Source organism: Eumetopias jubatus, unplaced genomic scaffold, assembly GCF_037043125.1.
Source record: "Eumetopias jubatus isolate StellerSeaLion01/CBP00866 unplaced genomic scaffold, mEumJub1_p1.0 scaffold_47, whole genome shotgun sequence".
Classification (NCBI taxonomy): domain Eukaryota; kingdom Metazoa; phylum Chordata; class Mammalia; order Carnivora; family Otariidae; genus Eumetopias; species Eumetopias jubatus.
This window is the reverse complement of record NW_028274853.1, coordinates 1,250,108-1,276,195: the sequence shown is the minus strand read 5'-3', so window position 1 is coordinate 1,276,195 and position 26,088 is coordinate 1,250,108. Positions and strand designations below refer to the sequence as shown.

General features: G+C 41.9%; 1 pseudogene; it reads right to left on the bottom strand.

Moving 5' to 3' along the window:
- Positions 1-19,057, bottom strand: part of LOC148161873 (elongation factor 1-alpha 1 pseudogene) — a 34,420-nt pseudogene extending 15,363 nt beyond the window's left edge.
- Between the last annotated feature and the right edge of the window lie 7,031 nt (positions 19,058-26,088).

The following is a 26,088-nucleotide window of genomic DNA, read 5'->3' as shown; positions in this document are numbered from 1 at the left end:
CTGTTAAAAAAGATGTTTAGGCTGAGTAACGAAGGAGGACCCCTCAAGTGTCACCTTCAGTCCTGCTCTGCTTGTGTCCCTCTGGATCCTTCTCAAACACCTGGACTTCAGAGCCGATGTTAGGACCTGGACAACCTTCCACTTCTAAGTCTCCTGTTCCAAACAGTTACCCTCCTTGACACATTCCTCAAGTAGTAATATTGAAGTCGACAGATTCGTCTACAATTTTAGGTGCTTCTTAGGAGGGTGCCTTCTTAAGCCAGGAAACAATCTTCTTCGGGTTTTCCTTCTTCGCCCTGCAAGCATGATCTAACCTTGACTCTGCAGAGTTCTAGCCTACCACTTTCTAAGTGCATGTCAATGAGCTGCTTCTCCTACGGAGAGTTTGAGGCTGGAAAACGAGGAGTTTAAACCCGGACTCATCTAACATGAAAGCCCACATTCTACTCTCTCCCATTGTCCAGGCTGCTGCTCTCCTGTGAGCTGTACAACACTCCCTATACCCGCAAACCTGGTCCAGGTTTGGTGAACACACTTCAAACACCCACACAATGACTATCAATACACTAAGTTTAATTTCACATTCAGATACAGAATTAAAAGGGCTACCCTCAAATGTAAAATCCACCATGGAAATATCCAAGCATTAATTCCTGAGTAGCAGTATGGTCAAATAACAGAGAAATTACTTTTCTGGTTAGTGATAAGTACTGCTAGGATCCTTAAATAAAAAATAAAAGGACAAAGCAATTTGCAACCATATTGTTACTATTTCTTTATGATGGTTAAGTCAACCAGTAACTTTTATCACTACAAAAATCACAAAATTGGTTTAACAAATATAAATCCACTAAAAATTTATCATTTCATAGTAATTACTAGAAATTATATCTCAAATTTTTCAATATGAGTGTAAAACTGGAAATATAAAAAAACTAAGTCAGGTACAGAGGCCACCCCTATTTTTTAGCGTACAACAACATTTCCTAAAGGCTAGTGAAAATATTTTAGAAGTCCTGCTGCTACCAAATCTGTAAACATCAGGGTCAGGTAGGGACCATACACATGCTCGTATACAATATGGATCTAGTGCGGGAGGACTACCCACACCGTGCTGCCCAGGGAGCACTGAAGTGACAAACAGAAAGAAAGACGTACAGCTACCACCGCATTCAAGTAAAACGTTTCCCTGGACGTCTACAAAGGCCCACGTCACTCATCCATCTCTCACAGGTGGAGAGCAACCTGGGGGCCAGAGAGAAGCTCAAGGGGAAGGCCCAGACACAGATCTAGATGTCTGTCTTTCACATCCATCTATAGAACTGAAGAGATGAGCTCTTACAACGTGGCCAAGATGGGCTCACGTGTGACTCAGTAAAAATGTGAGCACCAAAGGGTGCACCACTCCACCAACCTAGGCTGCAAAGGGAAGGAGAATGCGCATAAACAGGAGAGCAAAGGAAATGAGAAGGCCAAACAGCATTCCCTGAATCACAACGAGAGACTATCTGCTCTTCAAACCCCACCATCAACACTATACCGTCTCTTACAAGGGAAACAAGAGGTGATGGAAGTCACTGCTGACAGCAGGTCCCAGCCCCGAGTCCACACTGCTGGCACTCCCACCTTCTCCAGGCAGGCCACTGTGAGCTGCCCTGTGGAGGGCCCCCCCAACCCTCCCCACTGTGGACAGGAATGAGGGAGGCCTCCAGCCAAAATCTCATGGAACTGAGGCGCTGAACCTGCCAACAAGCCTCGAGTGAGCTGGAGGTGACGGCCACTTGGCTGACTACAGCCCCGAGAAGGACCCACACCAATCTATACCCCAATTCCTGACCACAGAAACTGTGAGGTAATCAACACTGGTGTTTGACTCACATATGGCTCAATCATCTCTCATGTCAGCATTTATCCTACAGAAACAGGCAGAGATGGATGTAGAAGGGTGCTCACACAGCACTTTATAATAACAGCACAACACAGACACCACCTGAAAATCTAAGCATGGATCAAAAGCTAGTAACTTACAGTGTCCAGACAACTGAATGCTATAGAAATGAGCTCCAAAATCAGTTTGTTCAATTTAGTCCCATTTTGTAAAATCAAACATACCCAAAAACATTCTCTGTATACAGATTACTGTAGCAAGATAAAGCCCACTTTAGTCTTGAGGAAAAAGACCTTTTTGTACCAAACATTTCCACGATGTGGCTCAGGCTGGGTACATGGCACCAGATGGCAGCATGGGCTCCAACTATTCTTGGAAGAGGCCCTAATAGAACTTCTCAAACAAGAATGTTATTTCAAAGCTGTTCTAGAGCCTTAAAAACAGAGAGAAAAAAAAAGAAAGAAAGAAAAAGAAAAACCAGAGGCTGTGCATTCATGCACCGTTCCTCAGAGAAGTCAGGACATGCAGAAGTACTGCATCCACAGCAGGTGGCCCACCCAGTCACCCAGCAGGGCACCTGAAAACTTCCCAGTCTGACACTGAGGGGTTTCTTAATGGCCTTTTCCTACAATGGCCTAATAAGCCTTTTCTTTCTAAGATTCTCTTACTTCCACTGACCTTTCCTTCTTCAAGTTTCTCAATCCCAAGAATAATATCCAATTCCCATGTGTAATATATCTGTCTATAAAAGGAGGTTTTAGAAAATGAAACATATTCTAAATAGGTTCTAACTAATGTAATTCTTTGGTCCAATGAAATAATCCTAACAATGCAATATTAAGCAGTTCACACATGTCTTCTTTTAGACAAAATACACTTTCACCCGCACACACTGAGTGCACTGAAGCCGGCTCCGGAGAGTCTGGGTTTCCTTTATGTCCATCGTATCTTACACAAGGAGTCACGAGTTAGAATCAGTGTCTCAGACCATTTCTCTTCAGATTCAAAGTTACTGCAATCAGGCTAAACGTTAATCACTGGCATAGACAGGTCTAAAATATATAAAAAATGCATCAACCTTTTCCACTATGATGAGGTCTCCAACTTGTATGTCTGAACTCTTAACGTGCACTTTACCTTAAAAAAAAGAAGTATAATCAACTCAAGGAAACAACAGCACACCAGAGTTAAAGTTTCAATTGAAAAATAATACTTTAGAAATAACTTTTGGGGAGGGGGGGAAACACTAGGAATTTATCTGTACTTATACTTTCAAAATAAATTTATTTCACACAGACACAGTCACTAAAAATTAACTTCTCTCAGTCAGCTCCAAAGTGCAAACAGTTAACTGCCCCCCAATCAAAGATGCGGGGTGTGGGACATGGCTCCAGCCGGAAGGTTCTTCCCAAATCTGCCATTATTTCAGGTCTGGGTCCAGCAATGACGACGAGAAGCAGCACTAAAGATGATTTAATGAGTGAATAAAATGAAGATATAAGATCCTCATATTAATATTGTGAATGCCTTGATGGACACGGAACTGACAGAACAAAAGTAAAGAAAACGATACATAAAATCACCGTGCACTGGTAGCTTTACAGATGGTTCCGTACTGGTAACTGATACCGATAAGGCTGAAAGCCTTATCGAGAAGTGATTCTTCTACATGATACAGTGTGTAAATTCTTAGATTATCTATATAATATCTAGTATCATAATCATCTATAAAATTTAACAGACAGCACTATATAATGTGAAGATCATACAGAGTAGATGAAATGTTATATACATAACTCGAGATGCCATCCTACATGAGTAACAAAACTTACTCAAGTTCTCTCTCTCCCTGGGACTCTGGACCCTCCCTCCCTCCGTCAATCTCCCTTTTAGAACTGGCAACAGCCTTGTGGATCTGTTTTTACCTTTTAGTGGCTCTTTTAACATGGGAAAAGACCTATGTCTTTACATTCAATTTATTCTGAAAGCTCACAGAACAAGAGGTAAGTTCCTATCACATTATCAAAAACTAACATTACCAGCCATACCACTTTTAGACCACGTTCAACTTATTACAAACTTATTTCCTAAATACTTCTTGAAGCAGCTGAGTTTCATCAGTGTCACACCTGTTCCTAAAGATGTTTTGAGGACATCAAAAAAAAGTTCTGTAACTATTATATTTTTTCATGTTCCTCAAATATACAATAAACACATAAGGACTAGAACTAGTGGGGGGGAGCTATTTTTTTATTCATATTATAAAATAGCAATGTTCTTTAAAATTACATGTGAAACAAATCTTAAGATATCTTCATAAGTGGTAAGTATACGTCTATTCATAGCCAGAAAGTATACTTACAAAAGAATGTCTATTTTAATTATTTTTTCATTTGGTCCCTTCAAGCTTCATTGTCTGTGCTCCCACGATTATGTTTTCTATAGCTAAGCACCAGGCAGCAAAGTTACTCACTGATCTCATGCTGAGTATTACTCAACAGAATGCCTGTCTTATCACTTAATTTTATTTTCTCTCCTACTATCCAATCCACTTTTGCTTCCCTTCTGCTTTTCTATATTCTTTATAATGGACCCATTCAAAAAGGAGAGGTAGAGAAACAGCTGTAATCATAAGATAAAATAAATGTATAAACAATTGATACATATTTTGAAACAGAAAAATATATCCTTTTCTGACTCCTTAATCAAGATCTTATATTTCTGAGAAAGAGAGATATTACTCACTCGGTCACATAACAAACACAATTTATATTTAATAGCCTTTAGTTTGGGGGCATTATATAGTGATTTTTATTCATTTCTATGGAACTTACTTACAATTATATGTTTCAGGAAGACAAGTGAAAGTAAAATACACTGGAGAAAGTTCTCACGTTACGAACATGACAATATGAACAAAACAGAAGAAGGCTATCATGTCAAACCAGTATGGCAATCTGCCTCACATACCTCCTCAAAGTACACACTTCTGAATTTTGAAGAATTGGTCAAATTGCTTAATGGCTCTTGGCTCTCTAACAATTTTAATTAATCTCTGTGCAGGGGACTCCTTGTACTTCCTTTACAGCCTTGGTCCCATGAACTCACTGACTTCTCTTCTCTTTCTTCAAGAGCAGTTAGGACATTAGACAGAAAAGATGGAGGAATATTACTTGCTCCCCAGGCACCTGACCCCCTGCAGTGACAGCCCAGCACCATGACCCTCGCTGCCCAATGGGAACAGCTCATGCCCACAAGAACGGTTTGATTTCCGGCCACCCTTTGTGAACTGAGCTGACAGCTGACCATAGTGACATACTATTATCAGAGTTGGGGGACTGATCACAGAAGAAAAAAAAGAAAATCCCTAAATTTTACATGTCATAGCACAAAGAAAAGACAGAACTGCCACCTGCTCTCACAACCCAATAGAGCCATCAACAACGCAAAGTGTTTTTGAAATGGGCATTTAATATTTAATAATTTCAGGGGTGCCTGGGTGGCCCAGTTGTTAAGCATCTGCCTTCGGCTCAGGTCATGGTCACGGGGTCCCGGGATCGAGCCCCGCATTGGGCTCCCTGCTCAGCGGGAAGCCTGCTTCTCCCTCTACCACTCCCCCTGCTTGTGTTCCCTCTCTCACTGTGTCTCTCCCTGTCAAACAAATAAATAAAATCTTAATGAAATAAAATAAAATTTAAGAATTTCAGAGTTACACTTGAGAGAAGCAAGTTCTAAATACAGTAATGATGTATAGGCCAGCACTTATACCTAAGGACAGTTGTTTTTAAAAATACTGTTTTCAATTTACCTGGAGTACAAGCTGGGGCCTTTTCTGGTGAAATGGTTAACAGTGAATGTTACCAAATAAGGTTAACAGCCATCCTTCCCCCTCTCTAAACTACTGCAATGAAATCCTTCCATTAAGCTCTCCTCCTAGCAAAAAATGTTCCCAGCCACCATGCTTCCAAAGTGCAGCAGCTTACATGTTTCTCACAGAAGAAAAGCATTCGACTGGCTTGTTGCATGAACCAAGTTTCACAGGCTTCTTTGAAAGATCAAGAAGTAACTCAAAGGACTACTTCTCCTTACTCCAAAGCTTCTTAAACATAGACCCTGCCCACCAATCTCAGTGCTATTCATTTTTTACCTGAATAAAGAGAATATTCCCCTAAATGGTCTCCATTACTATCAACTCCCTAATTCAATATGAATTCCAGATGAAGTGGGTGGCAAAACTAAGGATTATGTTTATCTCCACCAAAAAAAAATCTCCATTATTTGACAATTACTTAGAAGATAATTCAGACTTACATCATTATACACATATTCTTGACAACCAATCTCAAATTAATTTTCTGGCTTTAAAAGGGTCTACATTTGCTTTTAGCACTGTATGCTACAACTCTCTGGGGCCCGAGTTCTCTATACTTGCTGTTTCTTTTGACTGGAAGCCCTCCCTTCACAGCCCTCCTTAATTCCACAGCAAACAGAGCCTCCCAAAGCCTTCAGGGACCCACATGAGCGCCCAGTATGCACGCACACCTCTGACAATGTGCTTACCTGCTATGAACAGACTAACATCACAGTGTCTACTAAACCCAGATCCTGTGACAGGTTCAAAGCATAACTGAAATATACTTTTATGACATTTAGTTTGTTTTTTGCAAATGCATCAAACTTACCCCACTTCAAAACAAGACAAGTTTATGACCAATCTATTCTTAATCAGTTAAATGAGCCAAATGTCGTAATGGACCAATGGCAAAGTAGCTCTATAAGCCACACTGAACCAGACACAGATTACCAAATAAGGATGAAATTATATCATTACTTCTTTCCCAACAAAACACACACAGGCAATAAGAGTGGAAGATAATTAAGCAACTTTTTAAAAAAGGAACTGATGACATATAAATGGCACTCTAGAAGGTCACCAGGGGATGACACATGTAGTTCCCAGGCAGACAACTGCACACTACATTAGCAGGTCGTGTGGCTTGTCTTTGTTGTTTGGGTGGGACCGGCACCCCCCACCAACTCTCTCAACACTTTAAGTGGCTGAGGAGGTAGAAGCCGAATTTAACATGGATTATGAAGCAAAGTGGGTAGCTGGGAAATGTAATTAATACGTTTATTTACATATAGAAGTAAACTATATTTTAAAAGAGACCTAGACTCTGAAAAGAAATATTGCTGAGAGAAATTTTAAAACTTAAATAAAGGGAAAGATCTATCTCATTCATGGGTCAGAAGACGTAGTATGAATAAGATGTTGATTCTCCCTCAAATTTATCTATAGATTCAATGCAATCCCAGTCCAAATCGTAGCAGGCATTTTCTACAGAAATCGACAAGCTGATTCTAAAAGTCATATTGAAATACACAGGACCTAGACGACACTCTGAAAATGAGAAACAAAGTTGAAGGGAAAACAGTACATGATTTCAAGAATTATTATACAGCAATGGTAATCAAAAAAGAATGGTATTAGCATAAAGAGACAAACAGATAAATGGAGAAGAGAGTCCAGAAATAAACCCACAGATAAAAGACAAGTGATTTTTTTTTTTAAAGATTTTATGTATTTATTTGAGAGAGAAAGAGAGAGAGCACAAGCAGGGGAAGCAGCAGAGGGAGAGGCAGAAGCAGGCTGAGCAGGGAGCCAGATGCGGGACTCGATCCCAGGGCTCTGGGATCATGACCTGAGCCGAAAGCAGGCGCTTAACCGACTGAGCCACGCTTAACCAACTGAGCCACCCAGGCGCCCCAAAAGACAACTGATTTTTGACAAAAGTGTAAGGCAATGCCATGTGAAAAACATCACTCTTCCAAAACATGGTGCTAGAAGCATTTGGATATCCACATGCGAAAAAAGTACTTACACAAACACCAGGTACTGGTACAAAACTTTACTCAAAATGGATATACCTAAGGCAAACCCTAAAACCAAAGAACTTCTAGAAGAAGAAACATAGGAGAAATATAGCAGAAAATCTTTCTGAACTTTAGTTAGGCCAAGCAAAAGCACAATCCTAAAGGAAAAAACTGCCAAATCAGACTTCTTCAGCTAGAACATGACAGGGGCTGGAAGCAGCGTGAAGGCATTAAGAGCAAGGAATCGGCAGCTGAAAGCCACTGGATCGGGTGTAGGAGGGAGGAAGAGGGAGAGACAGGAGGAGTGCCTGGCGCCAGGTGAAGCAGCCCTAGGCCCTGCTTGAAAAACCACCAGCACGTGACAGGGCTGCAGAGGAAGAGCGCACTCAATGAAGTCCAGAAGGTACACCAGGTACATCAGAGAGGTCTGCAGTGGGAGCCAGAGGCAGGGAAGGAACCTGAGGGCTAGAAACACAGCGGAAAAGGCAAGGGTACGAATAGAGATGGACAAAATCTCGTGACAATGAAGGGCGCTTTACAGTCTGAGGCTGTCCCCGGTAAGCGATGGAAACAAAGACGGGCCCCGTGAAACCCGTCTGGGAGCACACAGGCCAGGACTCTGCTCCGGCTGGGTGGCCCATTCTGCCTTCAGCTGAAGGCGGGCAGGGGCAGGGAGGCATGTGGTATCCCTCCCCCAACACAGGCTGGGGACAAAAGTGGGAACAAAATGGGCAAGGCCCTGCCCACAGGAAACCTACACTCCAGAGAGCTGACAGAAAGCAGAGCGAGATCAAATACAGTGATGTCTGAACGGTAGTAATTACAGCCTAGGAAATTAAAAAAAAAAAAAAAAAAAGGAAATACTGCTGTTTTGGGGTGAGGGTTATAAAGCATCTTGCTGGAAGTAACCAACTTTTACTCTTAAACATTCACTAGCAATAATTAGAGTAGTTTTAAAAAGCATTCTTTAGCAATAACAAAAAAATTAAGATGCTCAAGTTAAACAAAATCAAATCTTTTTCTTGTTCCATCAGTAAAAAAAATGAGATAGCTTTAGAAAGAATATGGAAATAATAAAATATTCTATCGTGGTAAGAAACATTTAAAGCACATAATGTTCTTTACTGGATCAATTATATGAGGCAACCACTTCCCCTCTAAAATGATGTCCCTAGCTAAAACAGTCTATACCATCCATGTAATTACCAACAGAGTTCAGAAGCTGCCAGAAGAGCGTATCCATACAGAATACTTTATAGCCCACCACGGCACACATCTTTTGCCTGAAGCAATATGCAGAACTAAATAATGAAATTAAGTATCGATTGCAATTCACTGCGTTAACTGAAGATTTTGTAGAAAAGTACAAGGGTTTGAAAAATTAGTATCTCAATACTAAATATTTTCTCAACTAACAGGTACAAATGAAAATTTTTAGGGTCTTACTACTGACAGGACATTTCAAAGTCTTGGTGAAGCCTGCTGGTGTTTGCATAAGAGAAATGTCTAATCTTTGTTTTCTGTGCTTAGAAAGAATTGTTATACATCTACCAAATGTTAAAATACAAAATATTGTTAATATGAACAGTCCATAATTAACAAGTTCTAAGGTTCTCAAACACGAAAACCAGAAGCTTTATGAAAAGCCTTCCTCTCTCCTGGGCCTACAAAGGTACAAAAACTCCAAGGCCCTACATGAATCAGCATGGTGACATTACTACTGAGAGGTATATGAACTAAAGATGGTTCAAAATTGTCCCTAGTCTCTCATTTCCTTAGATTTTCAATAATCCCATGGCAGTTTCTTACTGCTCAAAGACTCCCAAGTGTGGAGGCTGACATCGATCCTTGGTAGAAGAATGAAGAAATCACGGATGAAGACGGCAAGCCACCATGAGCCTATTTATGAGGTTTCGACGCCACTGGTCTAACTCACAAGCAGAAGGAAAAACTCCCAATCATCTTATATTTAGAGTGTTTCGTGTTTCTCAGGGAAAACAAGAAAAAAATGAAAACGAAAAATAACTGATGGAGAAAGGGAGGGGAGGAGGGAGCGAGGGAAAGATTTTCCAAGACACTAGAACATGCTAAAAAGGAACATTATTTAAAACTGGAATGGAACTGGCACGGAAATCTGGATGAGCCCGTGCAGCAGACAAGAAAGCGAAGAAAAGGGCCCAAACAAATCTGATCCATTTCTCCAAGGTCTGAGAAAAGAGCTTTAGTCACGTTAATAACTGCTTTTAAAGGAACTAACTAACCATTTGAGGAGAAAAAAGAAGACAGATCCCTTTCTCCATACAACGCACACCTGATACGTAAAATTACAAGCGGCTACGGAAAATGAACACACAGAAACACTGTAGGGAGATTAAAACACTCATTTACATCGGGGTTGAATGGACCTTCTAAGATTGAAGTAAAAACCACAGAGGAAAAGATCAGATCTACATACATAAAAAGTACAAATTTATCTACATTTAAAAGAAAAAGATACAAAAATGAGTCAAGACAAAAATATTTGTCACCAGATAAATTTCTTAGAGAAATTATGAAAAGGTAAAGATGTATGAAAAAAGATGAATAAACTTTTATCAAAGATCAAAATGAACAATGAAATGTTAAAAGGTAAGCAGCAAGCAAAACACAAGGAGAGCATTTTTCACCACGGAAGTTGGCAAGTTAAAGAAAGTAAAGCGGGCAAGGACGTCAGGAAAGGGGAACCCTCACTGGGCGGCTGGCTGACAAGATCAGGCTTCAAACTTTTCCTATTTGATCTGGAAATTCCTCGGGTGTCATCCCATTTCCTGAGTCCCTACATATGCCAGCCGCCCTGCGTAACTCGGGAGAAAATAGCGGTATGAACACAGCTGAGAAGCCGATAATTAAGGGTGACCACCAGAGTGACACCAGGTAGCAGAGAGAGGTCCCAGATGCTAGCACATATAGGTACCTACACACAAAACAACAATCACTTCTCACCTGTGAAAAGGTACTTTGTGTTAGCCAGTTTTTTCCATTACTTTCTCGTGGCCCCTAATCTCCAAACAATGCAATAAAAAACACGGTGTAAAGGGGGATGCCTGGGTGGCTCAGTCGGTTAAGCGGCTGCCTTCGGCCCGGGTCATGATCCCAGGGTTCTGGGATCAAGTCCCACATCGGGCTCCTTGCTCAGCAGGGAGCCTGCTTCTCCCTCTCTCTCCCTCTGCTTGTGCTCTGTCAAATAAATAAAAAATCTTAAAAAACAAAACAACACAAAACATGGTGTATGAATATCATGAAGTTAAGCTCATACAGATCCTCTTAGGGTGACGTGAGGAAGAAAGACTGGTGAGGGTAATGAGTACATACCTAGTTCCGGGTATCTATGTCCACCTTGGTACAGCCACAGAGAACTGAACTGATGAGATAACAAATCTCAACTGTCTGTGTGTTCCTGACACATACTAGGATCAAGAACTACTGGGCGCCTGAGTGGCTCAGTTGGTTAAGCGACTGCCTTCAGCTCAGGTCATGATCCTGGAGTCCTGGGATCGAGTCCCGCATCGGGCTCCCTGCTCAGCAGGGAGTCTGCTTCTCCCTCTGACCCTCCCCCCTCTCATGTGCTCTCTATCTCATTCTCTCTCTCAAATAAATAAATAAATAAATCTTAAAAAAAAAAAACTACTATTATATGGTACAAATGTAGTAATGTATACTGTACATTCTTCTATGGATGCTTTCCAAACGCTGCTCAGACCACAGACAGGAAAGAAGACCGCATGATGTAAACACGTGAGAAGGTGAGCACATTTATCAAAGGACTGCTCTGACTACATACAGAAAACACACAGAAAGGACTTCCAAGTACCCACTGTTCTTCACCTGCACTGTCACAAAAGTGGACCACTGAGAGATGAAACCACTCGAATAAGAGAAGGAAAGTCACTGACGCCTCTCTGCGGACTGCATGGCGACAATCCATTCTGATTACTTCTGAGTTTAGGAGCTCTCAAGCAATTTCTGATGGGAAAATTCTGCTAACATTTGAGAATACTGTTTTTTAAAAAACCCAACTATCTGAAGACATGACTGTCACAAAAGGAAATCCTTCTTACCAAGTGGAACATGCAGTAACTCATGAAACCAGTTACATATTAGGATTTCCCTGTGAAAGTGCACATCACCCACAATGTGTAAAAGGCAGTAAGGACGGATTTTAAGATCCCTTGATTTTTCAAGAATAACTATGACACACAATTTCATTAAAAGATGAATTTCATTAAGATAATTCATGATATTTTATGTAAAAAAAAGCTACTAAGAATTTTAACAAGTATGTAGCAACAGTGTTGACGGTAAGGATCAAAGATGCTAAAACAGACAGGAATAAAGGACATGGCCACTTTCTGTGGATAAAGTTCCTTTTTGGCAAGGAAACTGGAACACCAGAAGCATGTAAATATGTAAATGTTCTTCCTCGCATACACACACGTGCACACACGCACAATGCCCACAATGTTCAAAGACAACAGACTTCCCTCTCTCCTATGTCTGAATATTAGAAAGCACGTTAAATAACAAAATGCCGTAACCATGACAAGAAACAGCTAAGACTGACTGCAGTCATCACCTGCAGTCACCTGCATCATTCTGCAATCACAGAATTCCAGATCCATTTCTGAATCGAAAGTCCCACATTAGCTTTAGGTGTAAATTTGGAATTTCCACCAACAGTGGGTGACACGATGTTGTCCTGCTGAGATCTGGTGGCTGATGAAGACAAAAACAAAACTCTGAATTTATCGTCCCTGCTAGGATAGTGCATGAACTCTTTAAAAAGCGTCGTCCAGGACTTACTCATGTTTGAATCCCGTCAGGTCATCGCAGTGTCTCACACACACTGGGTTCTTAGGGACTATCGGGAACCGAACTGAGAGCCAGCCAGTGGAATGACTGCAGCCAAGTGTGCAGTTCAGACACCTCTCCTGAGCAAGAGGTAAAAAGAATCAAAGTACAGAACGGCCCCACAATTCAAAGTCCTCATCAGGGATTTTTGTAAGAGCTGCCAACAATTTCACATTCTCCTGCTAGGCTCTGACTCAGATGCTGTCCATTGGGCTAAACATGAAGAATAAAGTCATCACAAACAGGGAGAAAGCAGTGACAGGGGCAGCAGCAGACACAGAGAATTCCCACACGGCAAGAGAAGCAGCTTCTCAAGTAACGACACATGCAGCTAACTAAACAGCGTCCGTGTCAGGGCACCCGGCTGGCTCCACAGGAAGCACATAACACCCCTGATCTCACGGTCGTGAGTCTGAGCCCCACACTGGGTGCAAAGATGACTAAAACAATAAATCAATAAACTGAAAAAAATAAATAAAGAATCTCAGTGTTGACTGACATTGCATACCAGTTAAAATACTCTCTGCTTCTAACAAAGCACCCCAAAGATAGGAGCATACTTAAAAGTGGACATGGCTTTCCTTTTCCACAGAAAACATAGAGAAAACTTTTCCCAGAGTATTTCTACAAGAATGTGCTTAAGAACTCCAAATACAAAAAGATCAAATACTGTAAATATAACAAACCACAGTTAAGTCACATAAGGAAGTAGCCACCAATGCCATTCAAAGAACAGATCACTACGAAATACTAGAAATTAAGGAGATGAACGTATTCTTCACAAGAAAACAAATTTCAAACTAAAGTCAATGAGCATATACATGCATTTTTTTTTACATCCCAGATTTTACCTATCAGTCATTTGCATCAGAATAACCAGCCACGGAGCAAAGCACTACAGTTGAAAGAACACTGGGTTTGACATCAGAATGGTCTGGGTTCAAATATGAACTCTACCAAAACTGCAGTGGCTCAGGGCAAATCACATGGCCTGAGCTTCAGGTCCCTCACCTGTAACATGGAGATAAGCCAACCTACCTTGAATGGCAGTTATGCAAATGAGCAAGTTACTGACACTCACGAGGAAGTCAAAAAAAAAAGCAGTATCATCATCATCTACACGTAAAAATGTCCTTCCAAAGATCACCAATGATGATCTATCTTGTTTAAAAAGGTAAATTTGCATTTGTCTTTGAAATAAACCCACTGACAATTATTTTTAAAATATTCTGAGTTGGAGTGTCACAGAAGTGTAAAAGATATGATTAGTATGCCTTCTTCATTTTTTACTATTTTTAGGTGACAATGACATAACAAAATCAGCCATTTTAAAGTGAATACAGCACTGAGTCCATTCACGATGTTGTGCAACCCACTCTATCAAGCTCAAAAACATTTCCCTCACACAGAGGACGTGTCATGCCCACTAAGCAGCTGCCCCCCGCCCGCCGCTGCCGCCACTTCCCAGGGCCGTGGCGACCACAACCTGCTTTCTAGCTCCATTCATCTACCTGTTCTGATACTTCGTGTAAATGACATAGAGTCCGTGACCCTTTGTGTCTGCTTTCTCTCACAGAGTGTAATGTTTCCAAGGGGCATCCGGGTTTATCAGTATTCATTAATTTTTATGGTTGGATAATATTCCAATGTGAAAAAACACCATAATTTGTCCATTCACCCACCGGTGGACATGTGGGCAATTATAAATAGTGCTGCATGAACATGGGTGGATGCCTATCTGCCTGAGTCCCTGTTTTCGATTCTAAAGGCATCTGGAAATGTCTCAATCCGCCTTCATTTGTGAATGAGAGGTTTACGGACATCCAATGCTTGGTGGATCATTTTTTTCTTTTCCCATCTTAATAATGTCACCCCACGTCCTTCTGACCTCCAGCGTTTCTCACTCAAGAGCCCTTCCTTGTGTGTTTCTCTCTTGCTGCTTTCAGAATATCCTCTTGGTCCTCGGGTTTCAACAGTTTGATTGTCATGTGTCTCAGTGCGGATTTCCTTGCATTTATCTTTCTAGGGATTCACTGATTTTCCCGAGTATGTAGAGTCATGTCTTTCATCAAATTTGGGAAGTTAATGGCTACTACTCCCTACAACATTCTCTCCACCCTTTCTCCCTTCCAAGATGCCCAGTGTGTGCACATGTAGTACACTTGGCACCACCCACAAGTCCCTTAGGACCTGCTTATTTTCCTTCACTCTTCCTTCTGCTTCTGAGAATGGGTAATTCCACTTGAAATTATCTAGTTATTGAAATTACCTAGGTTCAAGGTCACTGATTCCTTCTTCTGCCAGCTCAACTCTGCTGAAACTCTCCAGTGAGTTTTTCCTTTAATTTATTGTACTTTTCAGCACCAGAATTTTTGCCTTTTGCTTCTTTTATAATTTCTATACCTTTATTGGTATTCTGTATGTTAATACATCATTTTTCGGGGTGCCTGGGTGGCTCAGTCGATAAGTGTGTCTGCCTTCGTTTCAGGTCATGATCCCAGGGGTCCTGGGATCGAACCCCACACCTCGGGCTCCCTGCTCAGCGGGAAGCCTGCTGCTCCCTCTCCCTTTGACCCTCCCCCTGCTTATGTGCCCTCTCTCGCTGTGTCTCTGTCAAAGAAAGAAATATAATCTCAAAAAAACAAAACAAAACAAAAAAACCCATCATTTTTCCTAATCCTGTCAGTGTTTTTCAGTTGTTTCCTTTAGCTCCTTGGACAGACTTAAGGCAGCTAATCTAGACTTTGTCTCCTAAGTCCAGAATCTGGGCTTCTGCAGGGACGGTTTCTGTTCATTTCCTCTGTGACTAGGCCACATGGTTTCTCTGCATGTTCTGTAAGTTTTTTGTGGAAACCTGTACACTTTGACTATTATAATCTGGTAACTCAGGAAATCAGGCACTTCCCCCTCTTCTGGGTTTGTTTTGTTGTTCGGTATATGCTGCAGCCATGCACGTAGAGTGACTTTTGTAGACTCATTTTGTAAAGTGTGTATTCTTTGTCATGTATGGAGAGAAGTCTTTCAGCCAGTGTTTTGGAAAGGATTTCCTTGCATGGGGAGGGGGCGAGACTAAGAAAGGGAAGGATGGTGGGAGGGAAGAAGGAAGGCGTTGCGAGGGGGGAGGAACGAAGCAAGGGAGGGAGAAAGGGAGACCAACCTCTCCCGATCGTCGCAGACTGCCTCTGTGCTGGGGACTCCAACACAGAGCCAGGCTGCCTAGAACTCAGCCTGAGCTTTCACCTCTGCTTGCACTGAGCCTAGAGACTGGCCAGAGGCAAAACGCTTTCTCGGGGTCTTTTCTGAGTGTGATCTAGGGCTGGCCTTGGATTTGACTTTCAAAACTCCCCAGTAAACACGGGCACTTTTACATGCCCCAATTTTCCAAAGAAGTCCCCTCTCCAGCTTCCTCGGCTTGGCACGTGACCCTCTATTCTGTGTGTCGACTGTCAATGCTGGCCCCAAGCTACTGCTGCCTCTCCTAAGCCTGACATGGGCTTGAGAAATGCCCACCGGCTTTTGGCTCCTCTGTCCTGAGTGACATCCATGTTAGATGAAAGAAAGACATCCTGAGTCCGTCCTTCATGTGTCCCTCACAGGTTGGACAGACAGACACAATTCTCTGCAATTAAGTTCTGCTCTACTCCCTTCAGAGCAGGGTCCAGAGTCCCCAGTCCAGATTGTGGGCTGCATTCCTCATGGCAGGAGCTTGACTTTTCCGTGCTTCTGTGGAAGAAAGGAAGGGCATGCAGGACTGCCTCCTCTGCCAGTTTCTCAGATGCCACCATACCATTTAGTTCTGAATGATACAATTAATACACAGAAACAAATCTTTACACAGTCCAAATACCACAGTTAAAAACAATTTAAAAAATAAGCCAGGATCTGTATTATATTCTAAAAAAGACATACCAAGGTTACACCTAATTTGCCTGGCCATTCTGGGGACTCTCTTTTCCAAAACGCAAGCATACCTCTTTTCTACAACACACCTAACCTCTATCATGCCACAGCTTTAAGCATCAAAGCTTCTTAATAGTTAATCATTCAACTTAACCTCAAAAGAATAGTCTTTTCAATAAATGGTACTGGGACAACTGGATACTCACATGCAAAGGAATGTGAACCCATATCACACACCATACACAAAATATGAAATGAAAGTGGATCACACATCTGAATGTCAGAGCTAAAACTATAAAATCCCTGGAAGAAAATAAAGAAGTAAATCCTCGTGACCTCGGGTTGGTAAACTGTTTCTTAGCTCCAATGCCAAAGGCAAAAGCAACAGAAGAAAACACAGATGAGTTGGACATCATAACATGAAAACTCTGTGCGTCAGAGGATACCGAGAAGAAGAAAACACACGCCACAGAACGAGACAGAATATTTCCAAACCATATATTGACAAGAGATTTAAATCCAGATTGTATAAAGAATGCTTACAAGTCAATAATTAAAAAACAATTAATCCAGTTAAAACAGTAAGCCCGGGGACGGGTGAGCCTGGGGATGGGTATTTACGAGGGCATGTTCTGCATGGAGCACTGGGTGTTGTACGCAAACAGTGAATCGTGGAACCTACATCAAAAACCAATGATGTAATGGATGGTGACTAACATAACACAGTAAAATAAAATTAAAAAAAAAAAGGTTGTATGTTTTTTTTTTTTTTCTCATTAAACTTTTGTTTTAATGGGTCTCAAAATTCTGTGACAGATTTTTGGTCAAGTTGTTTCCATTAAAAAGTACTGATTTTAAAATCTAATAACTTAAAACTGCCACACACACACACAAAAAAAACATGGTCCACAAAACATTCTCCTTTCCTTCTGAAGGTTTTACGATGCATTGTTATCATTAACCCGTCTTTTACTATTAAACTTAAATGGCCAATTGACACAAACAGTTCTGAGACCGTTCTTCCACCACTGATTAAGACTGGGGTGGCAGGTATTGGGGATAATATTCATTTAGCCTTCTGAGCTTTCTGGGCAGACTTGATGACCTTGCCAGCTCCAGCTGCCTTCTTGTCCACTGCTTTGATGACACCCACAGCAACCGTCTGTCTCATGTCACGAACAGCAAAACGGCCCAGAGGAGGATAGTCAGAGAAGCTCTCAACACACATAGGCTTGCCAGGAACCATATCAACAATGGCAGCATCACCAGATTTCAAGAACTTGGGACCATCTTCCAGCTTTTTATCAGATCGACGATCTATTTTCTCCTTCAGCTCAGCAAACTTGCAAGCAATGTGAGCCGTGTGACAATCCAGCACAGGTGCATATCCAGCACTGATTTGGCCTGGATGGTTCAGGATAATCACCTGAGCCGTGAAGCCAGCTGCTTCCATGGGTGGGTCATTTTTACTGTCACCAGCCACATTGCTACGACGAACAATTTGACAGATACGTTCTTGACATTGAAGCCCACATTGTCCCCAGGAAGAGCCTCGCTCAAAGCTTCATGGTGCATTTCAACAGACTTTACTTCAGTTGTAACATTGACTGGAGCAAAGGTGACCACCATCCCAGGTTTAAGAACACCAGTCTCGACTCGGCCCACAGGGACAGTACCAATACCATCAATTTTGTAGACGTCCTGGAGAGGCAGACGCAAGGGCTTGTCAGCTGGACGAGTTGGTGGCAGGATGCAATCCAGAGCTTCAAGCAGTGTGGTGCCACTGGCATTCCCATCTTTACGGGTGACTTTCCATCCCTTGAACCAAGGCATGTTAGCACTTGGCTCCAGCATGTTGTCACTGTTCCAACCAGAAATTGGCACAAATGCTACTGTGTCGGGGTTGTAGCCAATTTTCTTAATGTAGGTGCTGACTTCCTTAACGATTTCCTCGTATCTCTTCTGGCTGTAGGGTGGCTCAGTGGAATCCATCTGGTTAACACCAACAATTAGTTGTTTTACACCCAGTGTGTAAGCCAGAAGGGCATGCTCACGGGTCTGCCCATTCTTGGAGATACCGGCTTCAAATTCACCAACACCAGCAGCAACAATCAGGACAGCACAGTCAGCCTGAGATGTGCCTGTAATCATGTTTTTGATAAAGTCTCTGTGTCCTGGGGCATCAATGATGGTCACGTAATACTTGCTGGTCTCGAATTTCCACAGGGAGATATCAATGGTGATACCACGTTCACGTTCAGCTTTCAGTTTATCCAAGACCCAGGCATACTTGAAGGAGCCCTTTCCCATCTCAGCAGCCTCCTTCTCAAATTTTTCAATAGTTCTTTTGTCGATCCCACCACATTTGTCGATCAGATGACCAGTAGTGGTAGACTTGCCCGAATCTACGTGTCCAATGACGACGATGTTGATGTGAGTCTTTTCCTTTCCCATTTTGGTTTTAGGTTGAGCGGTGGTTTTCACGACACCTGTGTTCTGGCGGCAAATCCGTTGCGAAAAGCAAAAAAGGTGGTATCTTAAAAGAGGTACACACAATGAGAAAAAAAAAAAAAACAGTAAGCAAAAAATCTGAATAAACATCTCTCCAAAGACATACAATCACCTAATAAGCAGATGGAAAGATGCTCAATAGCACTAGTCGTCGGGGAAAGACAAATCAAGCCACAGTGAGATACCACTTCACACCCAACAGGACGGCCACAATAAAGAAGACAGACAGTAACAGTGCCCGTGAGGATGTGGAGAAACTGGAACCTTCACACACTGCCGGTGAGAATGCAAAATGGGGTAGCCAATTAGGAAAACAGCTTGGCAGTTTATCAAAAACATAGTTACCATATAATCCAGCAATTTCACTTCTAGGTATATTTACAAAAGAAATAAAACAATGTTCACACAAAAACACTCACATACGGACATTCGCAGCAGCACTATTTACAACAGCCTAGAGTGGAAACAAACCAAACGTCCGTCTACAGATGAATCGGTGAACACAACGCAGAATACCACAGAGTGGAATATTATTTGGCAACAAACAGAAATAAAGCCTGACAGGTGCCACAACACCGATGAACCTTGAACACAGAATGCCAAGTGAAAGAAGCCTGTGACAAAAGCCCACATACTGCACGATTCCACTTCTGTGACCTGTCCTAAGAGGCAAATCCACGGAGACAGAAAGCAGACCGGGGGCTGCCTGGGCCTGGAAGAGGGTCAGAAGGGGCAAGAATGGGATGATGGCTAATATATTCAGTTTCTTTCTAGAATGTTAAAAATGTTCCAAAATTAGGGGCGCCTGGGTGGCTCAGTTGGTTGGGCGGCTGCCTTCAGCTCAGGTCATGATCCTGGGGTCCTGGGATCAAGCCCCACGTCCAGCTCCCTGCTCAGCAGACAGCCTGCTTCTCCCTCTCCCTCTGCCTGCCACTCTGCCTACTTGTGCTCTCTGTCGAATAAATAAAATCTTTAAAAAAAAAAAAAAAGGTTCCAAAATTAGATGGTGCTAATAGTTTCATAACTCTGTGAACATACCAAAAACCACTGAACTGTATACTTTAAATGGATAAACTTTATGTTATATGAAATATATCCCAATAAGCTACAGAAATATTTTTTGGAGAATTCTTTCAAATAAATAAATTCAGTGTACAAATGTCCACATGTAAACAGAAGATACAAACTCCACTTTAAACCTCATTTTATAAACAGGCTTCCAAGTTCTTATGCATACTTGTCTAGCTCTTCAGTGCCCTCCTTCACTGTCCCTCCCTGAGGTAATGACTGTCACGGTGTCACTTTCCGACAGGCATAATTCCCGCCTATAATGGCTTCTCCCACACTCCTCTACACATCGCTTCTTCTCCACTGGGACTGAGAGACCAAATAAACAAGCTCCTTAACAACATAAAATTAGGGAAGGGTTAAAGCCCTGAATGAAGTGAAGGAGAAATGGGCATAAAGCAGTTATCATTTTGGATCATGACATTTATTGTAGGGGCTCCGAGTCCCTTCACTTAAGGCCATGGTACCAGATGTCTGTCCGACCCTTACGACTGTGTTTAAATAGAACACAAACAGAGATTTTAGGTAAGGTGATATTCACAGAAAATGTGCATACACCAGTTGGGTTTCACATGTGTTCTCTTGAAATTGTAGTCATGAGATTACTAAAAAAAATTAATTAGATACCATATGTAATCGAAAAATACTATTTTGTAACAGAATTAAGACACGTTTTCTTTCACTTATGTTCACTCTAAAATGATGATTACAGTTAGCAAATGATAAGCTAGATCAAAAGGGTCTTGCTAACCTCTTACTGTAAGCTTGCTGTATAGCTGTGAATTCACTTCCTTGTCTCGCTGAAAACGCTGGAATTCATCAATTGCTTCCCTCATGATAGTAACAGCCAAAACAAATCCCTATAAAACAAAATAAAATATGGTATTTGAGAAAACTAGCTTTAACAAAAAAGTTAAGGGAATATTCTTTTACCAAAGCAGTTTTACTTCCCCCCCATTTATATTACTTCTAAAACATAAACGAAAACAAAGAAAAAAGACAAAAAAGTAATAATGAAACACTACAAGAGGAATATAACACATACTAAATGATTTACAATTCTCCCTATTCCCAAATAATTTTTTTAAATTCATATCATAACATGTACAAGCTAAACATCAGAAAATACTTAGTAACCCAAAGAAAAAAGAAATCAACAATCTGAAAAAACAAAAAAACAAAAAAAACCCCAGGAATTCTCTTTAGAACGCTCGTGCCTTTAAATATCAAATTACCAAAGGCTGACATAAAATCTTATGCTTTCTGCGCTTGAATTCTGTTGGTGGAAGAAAGCAGGAAGGAACGCGGCGCAATCCCAACACGACAGCCTCCTCCTGTGCAGGCTTGTCCTCTTTGTAAGCAAAACCTCAACAGGTCAACTTGAGGCTACAGAAATAAACTCTGATGTGCTTGTGATCTCTTGTGAAATCTGTTATGCCCCCGACATGTGGCTGACAGCTCAGAGGCTACACTTGTGTTTTCCGAGTGTGAACACTCTTCAAGTCTACCTCTCTATGACCACAGACTCTTCAGAAGGCTGCATGTTACACGGACGCGCATTCCCCAGGCTACTCTGTGAATGACCCAACGCTGGACAACTGCCCTCAAAGGACAACAGTCTGTCACTCCAGGGCTGTGTCTGTGTCACCAACAGGCCACATGAGGTGAGCCCTTGTGTTTACTCAAAGTTGATCCTCCCTGCTACGCTGAGTTGTACCATCACCGTCATCTGACTGTAGACTATTCTCATCACCCCAAAGAGAGAGAAATCCCACACTGGACAGTGGTCACCCTCATCTCTTCCAGCCCCCAACCCCTGGCAACCATGAGTCCAACTTTCTGTCTCTATGAATTCGCCTCTTCTGGGTGATGTGGCCCGTTTAGCATTTTGATGAACAGCCAAGCTTCCTCCCAAAGTGGTTATAACCCTTAACGGGAGCTTATTGGCCATTCGTATCTTCTTGGGATAAATGTGTGTTCAGATCCTACACCCACTTGTTAACGGTGTCATTTGTCTTTTCACTGTGAAGCTGTAAGAGCTCTTTGTATTATTCTGGAAACAAGTACCTCGTTAGACATGGGATTAGCATATGTGAGAGTACAAATATTTTCCCCCACTCTAGGTTATCATTTTATTTTCCTGATGGTATCCTCTGATGTCCAGAAGTTTTTAATTTGGATAAATAGAATGTAAGTTTTTCTTTAGTCACTTGGGCTTTTACCGTCCAAGATCACAAAAATTGGCCTCTATGTTTTCCGCCAGGAGTCTTACAGTTTTAGCTCTTCCGCTGAGGTCTATGATCCATTACGAGGGGTTTTCTGGGTATGACCTGAGGGAGGGGCCCAACTTCCTTCTTTCGCATCCAGCTGTCCAGGTGCCCCAGCACCATTCGTGGAGTGCACTGAACAATCCACCGGACGGTGTGAGCATCCTTGCCGAAAACCAATCTGTCATGAATGTAAAGGTTTATTCCTGGACTCTACGTTGTGTTCGTTGGTCTAGTCATTTATCCTTCTGCCAGTCCCACACCTTCTTGATTACTGTGGCTTTGAAATGAGCTCTGAAATGGGGAAGCAGGAGTCCTCCAATGCTGATCTTCTTTTCTAGGTTGCACTGGCTACTCTGGGTCTCCTGCATTTCCATATGAATTTTAGAGTCAGCTCGTGAGTTTCTGCCAAAAAGCCAAGTGGGATTTTTGACAGATTGTGCTGAATCTGCAGATCAATTTGGAGAGTGCTGCCACTGTAACAATACTGTCTTTCAATTCCTGAACATGGGATGACTTTTATTTATTTAGATCTTTGATTTTTTTTAAAAAAAATATTTTATTAGTTTCCAACAGGCAACCCTGTATTTTAGCTAAATCTATTCCTATTTTTTTCTTTCTGATGCCACAACAACGAAACTGTTATTGTAATTTCATGTTCAGATGATCACTGCTGGTATACAGAAATACAAGTGGTTTTGTGTATCTATGTTGTACCCGACAACCTTCCTACCTCATTTCTTAGTTCTAACATTTCTCTGTGTGTGGACACCTCAGACTTCCCAGCGTACAAGATCACGCCACTGTGAAAAGAGCCCAGGCCTCCTTCTTCCCTTTCTATCTAGATGTGTTTTAGTACAGGTAAAGACAGAGAAAAAACTATGAAAATCCAAAGCAGGAGACACCAAAATATTCTCTTAACAAACTTAGTGTTATCAAAAGCCTTAAAATTTGCACACACTTTAACCAAACAGTTTCACTTCCGGAAATTTATCCTAAAAAACAAAACAAAACAAAAAAACAAGGATCCCAGCAGCATCCAATATAAAAAACTGGAAATAACCTGAATGTCTATAAATAGGAAATTCATGGTACACTCATATGTTGAAATACTGTATTTCCTGAATTCAAAGATGCGGTTAGTCTCAGGTGGGAAGACAATACCACTTTAAAAACAAAAACTCTAAGTCTCAACTGAGTGTTAGTAACATGAAACATAACGCATCCACCGAAGCAGGAAATACAGTTCTATGCAGCTGTTCTCAGGCAGGAGAATATTTACTGTTGCAGACCATGTTCACAGTGTATACGTAATTTCTTACAATTCTACTTGTGACCCCCTTGCCTTGAGAGAGAGAGGGGACAATGGCTGTCAAGCCTATGTTCCTTAGAGACTGAAGACAGTATTGTCAGAGGAGTGGCTCTGAATCAGGCAAACGTGGCACCATCACCGGGAAGGTTTTCTGCACTACAGATCTGCTCGAGCCCTCTGCCTGGGACGTGTACTTTCACCTCCCCTCTCCAAGGAACAGGCCCACACATATATATGTCACCTAGACTCTCCAGGTCAGTCTGACTTCCATCCTGGACACCTATGGCTTAAAGACAGCAAAAGTTACTTCTCCATGCATCAAGTAATTATAAACCACAAAACATAATAGTTCCTAGTGCTTCCAAGAACTCAGGAAGTGAAAATAAGCTCTCATTTCTAAAGCAGTAATATTAGAGAAGATCACCAAATAGGGGCAGGTCCCAACTTCTGAAACTGGAGGTAAGCACTCTTCAAGGAGACAGAGCCCTGGTCACAGGCAAAGACTGCTAGGACCTGCAAGCCACTCTGGGCCACACCTCAAATCTAGGGTTTACCTGAATACAGGACAGATGTGCAGGACCAGCAACAACCAAGAGGTGTCACGCCCATACTACCATGGCAGTCGCCGGCATATCTACCCTGAGAAAAGCCCCAAGAGCCAGCCTTGCAACATAAAGCAGGTGACGAGAAAGGCACAGCCGATGCCATGCCACCATTTCCTTCTTAACAACTGGAGTCTACCACACATGGGCCTCCACCCTTAGGGTTTAGATCTACTGGGTCGTAACTGGATCAGAACAGACCGGTGGCCTATGGAAGATGTGGACAAGTGGCCCCACAGGAGTACCTGGACCCTCCCGTGACCTCAGCACCAAGCAGGTCAAAGATGGAAGCTACAGTAATGCCACCTAGAAGAGCCAAAAGCAAACCCAAGAGGGTGACGGTATTCCACAGCAAAACCACAGTATTTGTGGCATCAGTCTGTCAGTCACAATGCCTGACAGGAATGTGTCACACAGCCGGTTCATGGGCCGGGACTAAATCTTGTACCACAAAGTAGAATTCCTTCTTCCTACTTCTCCGGATGGCCCAGGGGCCATGTGGAGTAAGTGCCAAAACAAGAGGTATTTTTATAAAAAGAGAAAAAATTCTACTGACATATCATGTATTAAATATTAAATTATATAATTATATAATTCTATTGATAGAATATCAGTTTAACCACACCAGAAACTTTTCTATGTATTTTAAATAAGCTACCTTTTAAATGCCACAGAAACGCTTAGCTCTACTTAAGACAGGGAAACTCAGACACAAGCAGCACACGTACCTTTGCAAAGGTCACACTAAATGTGCAGCTTATGTTAAGCATGTTTGTCTCTGGACAGCAGGAAGTATAAGTCCAGGTATGATTTGGTTTCTCCTTTCCATACTCCATCCACACCTCCAACATGCAGAGACACTCAGAAGAAAGAGTGGACAGAAGGAAGGACCGAAAATCAGAGTCCTCGCAGACTGACTGATCACCTACGCAGTCTATCTGGCTTTCCATTAACAAAATACCACGAACACAGCTTATGTGGAAGATGCCGTGTTAACGATCCAGACCTCCTTTGTCTAAGAACCGCTTGCATGGCTAGATCTATTCTACCCGATTCACTCTGATAGAAGCATTACAATCCGTTTTGTTACTATGATTACACTAGCTTTTCCTCAAAGAGCTGCTGTGGAAACTGAATGATGCAAAAGGTAATCTTCATTCTGACCCAAGAATGCAGTAAAATCACTTATTTTCAGTTTGCTCTCCTGTTCTATGGCAAATGTAACAGAAATTAGATCAGAGCTGAAGCTAGTAAATAACATTGCCCAGAGTGCTTGATATAGAAAGATTATTAAACCATCACTGTCTTCAGAAATACCCTTGAGGTGGAGAGCAGAACAAATGTGAAGTGCCCTGTTTAAAATTAATGGACGTCAGACGTAAGATTTTATAACTGCCGGCTGTATGATGGTTTTATGCTTCCCTGGCAGGCTTCTGGCAAGGAGGAATCTGGAAATGCTAACTAATTCCTTTCTCTGGGCAACCTTACAGGTACTTACAGAACCTGAGAAAGCAGGCAGAGAAAAGACGTCAAACACTGAGTGTGTGTGTAAGGACCACATGCTAGTGCAGGCCCTTGACACAGGACAGGGCCAAACACAGTGGTCAAGAAAGACCAAGGAATCGGGAGCTAGGAAGGAATCCCGCTGAAGCACACCTCCTTTATATAAAAAAATATATATATATATATAGGGCGCCTGGGTGGCTCAGTTGGTTAAGCGACTGCCTTCCGCTCAGGTCATGATCCTGGAGTCCCGGGATCGAGTCCCGCATCAGGCTC